This window comes from Limulus polyphemus, unplaced genomic scaffold, assembly GCF_000517525.1.
Source record: "Limulus polyphemus unplaced genomic scaffold, Limulus_polyphemus-2.1.2 Scaffold113201, whole genome shotgun sequence".
Taxonomy (NCBI): Eukaryota; Metazoa; Arthropoda; class Merostomata; order Xiphosura; family Limulidae; genus Limulus; species Limulus polyphemus.
This window is the reverse complement of record NW_013778797.1, coordinates 1-2,694: the sequence shown is the minus strand read 5'-3', so window position 1 is coordinate 2,694 and position 2,694 is coordinate 1. Positions and strand designations below refer to the sequence as shown.

Below are 2,694 nucleotides of genomic sequence, written 5' to 3'. Positions count from 1 at the left end.
AAGATTTAGGTAAATACAATTTACAAAGAACTACCATACCTTAAAAAAGAGAAATACTAATAGTACGTCAGTGCCAATATTGACAATTTATGATGTGGGATTCCTTACACGACGTTGACCCTTAGCAGGTAGGCCACTTTGTATCTTTGCGCTTCAAAATAAATAAACAACTCATTACTGAATGTTTTCAAATAATGAAAATTTTACCTCATGCTTTCTCCAATTTACTACCTGACTTAATTTCATTCTTACGCAAAATCTGGACCAACGTCTAAACATGATCTGTACGTGTGTTGAAATTGTTATAGAATAGCACATTATTAGTATAATATAATATATGGTCAGCTACTCTATAGTTATTTATGTAAATTAACGAGCAGTGTTTGTTAGCCTGTTCTTAGGCGAGGTAACGTGCGTTAGCTCACTTGGAAACCAAATATTCCAATTGTATAATGGTAAGCTTACGTCTATGCAAGTGTAAAAGAAAACAACGTCTAGCGTGCATCGTTCTATGCGAGTGCAGAACTACGACGTTTATAATATTAACTTGAAACACGGTTATTTCACTAACATAAACAAACGCGCAAGGACACACTTTAGCACAACTCTTTACCTTTCCGTAGCTTATCATTAATTCAATACCATTACGTCTTAATAGAAATTCCAACATGTGCCTAAAAATCGACCATTAGGCCTAAAGTTGAAATACGCGAAGTACGAGTTTACCCACTATATGATTATATACAAATGCGATTGAGACACCTATACCCACCATAAATGTAAAAACAAAAAATTATATTCATTAAGACAGTTGACTTTACACTTCTTCTTCATACCATAATTTAATAAACTTCACTACTTATCGTACGTTTCCACTTATCTCAATACAAGCACCTCAAAATCAACAATTAGGCCTAAAGTTTAAATAGACTTCGCTCGCGAATAACGAGTTTACACGCTAGATGAACAAAATAATACAACTTATTGGTGGTTGGTAGTAGACCCTACGCTTTGTTAATACTTTAGAAGATAGTAAAAAGCAGTTCTGTAAGGAAAAAGAAAGGAAATAGCGAAGACGGTTGATGTTTACACTTCTTGACACTATAATTTCATAAATTCACTACTTTAAAACCATCTTATAGCTTCGCTTAATTAAGTGTTTGATGACGAAGAAACGTCAAGAACGTAGTCAAAAATGTCGATTATCCAGAAAGAAAAGTTCTTTATGCAAAAAATGCTGGGACCAGATATATATTTGGTTTATAGTCTTTCTATATTTTCGCGCTTATTTACTTTAAGTTGATGGACAACAACTCCATATTCTCGTTAGTATATTTCGTTTCATTCATACTCAATACAAGAATGGAATTATTTAAAGGACTTATATCATGAAATCATATGCGATTTGCTTATAAATATATAAGGTATTCCACTTAGCAATCCTGCATATGTGAAAAAAAATCTTTGGTCTTTGGCTCATATAGCACAGCACACGCTTCGTGTAATGGAAGTCGAAGATATAATACCGTCTCTATTCATTTTTCTTTGTTCCTAAACATTGCTACAGTAGTCAAAACGTTTTAGTACATACGTCGTACGAGAAGCACGAGTTTATGCCCCAGTACTTGATTAACGAGTAGAATCCAAGCGCTGAGAAGATAACATACCACTGGATTATCTTCAGTCACTTTTTAAAAGAAAAAGATGTTGGGATGTTTCTTTTTCCATGTAATTATATCACTCTCTCTCACTGGAAAGTGAGATTTTAAAGTTAGTTTGCAAGTGAGTAAATTCCAGATAGCATGAAATAGGACCTCTGTTCACAAGTTTTCGGGTTATTTTCAAACAGCATACAATTTTTCGAAATAGGAAAGTATATTGATTTCGTAGTTAGGTGATCATGTTTTGTTTGTTCCTAAACGTACAGCTACACAATGGACCAATGTGCGCACCGCGAGTATGGAAACCAGATTTTTTAGCGTTATAAGGCCTTAGTTCATTTGTTCGTTTTAGAGAAAAGTCACCTTGGACTATTTATCGTGTTTATCACGGGAATCGAATCCAGGATTGGAGCATTCTAAGTCTGGAAACTTGTGCCCGTTCCACTCTTACTTCAGTTTTGATGAGAGTTCAACATTCTGAAGTAGGAGCAGCGTTATCTCTTTAAACACTATCCCAAACCGAAAACAAGTTTAAAAGTAGCTGTATTCTCCTGTCTATTTTATTAACGCTAGGTATAAAAGGTATATATAAATTTACAATGATGAAATAAAATTACAACGAACAAAAATACAAACTCCAACGAAATAAGGTAAAAACTGACAGACCTCAACGGTGGCTTGGAGTCAAGTTTTTATTCATACGTAACTTGTTAATGTTTCAATTCTTCAAATACTCTAAATCAATCGAAATGTCCGTGTGGCCTAATGGATAAGGCGTCTGACTTCAAATCAGAAGATTTCAGTTTCGAATCCTGTTGCGGGCGTTTATAATATAAAAATTCTATTTTGACAACTACTTCCAATCTTAGTAAGTATACGAGTCTCTTAATTTAATTTCCACAACACAACCATTTTTCACTCAGTGTCGTTGTTAAGTGTCGAAAAATAAAGTATTGAGTATCACAACTTATGAGAAAATAAAATAATTGGTAAGTAATACCACAAATAACGACAATTGAGTCATAATTATAGG

At 33.7% G+C, this 2,694-nt stretch overlaps 1 non-coding gene across 1 annotated transcript; it reads left to right on the top strand.

Annotated features, from left to right (window-relative positions):
* The first annotated feature begins 2,412 nt into the window (after positions 1 to 2,412).
* Trnastop-uca lies at positions 2,413 to 2,485 on the top strand. Its single transcript has one exon. It is a non-coding gene; the product is annotated as a tRNA-Sec (tRNA).
* The last annotated feature ends 209 nt before the right edge of the window (positions 2,486 to 2,694 follow it).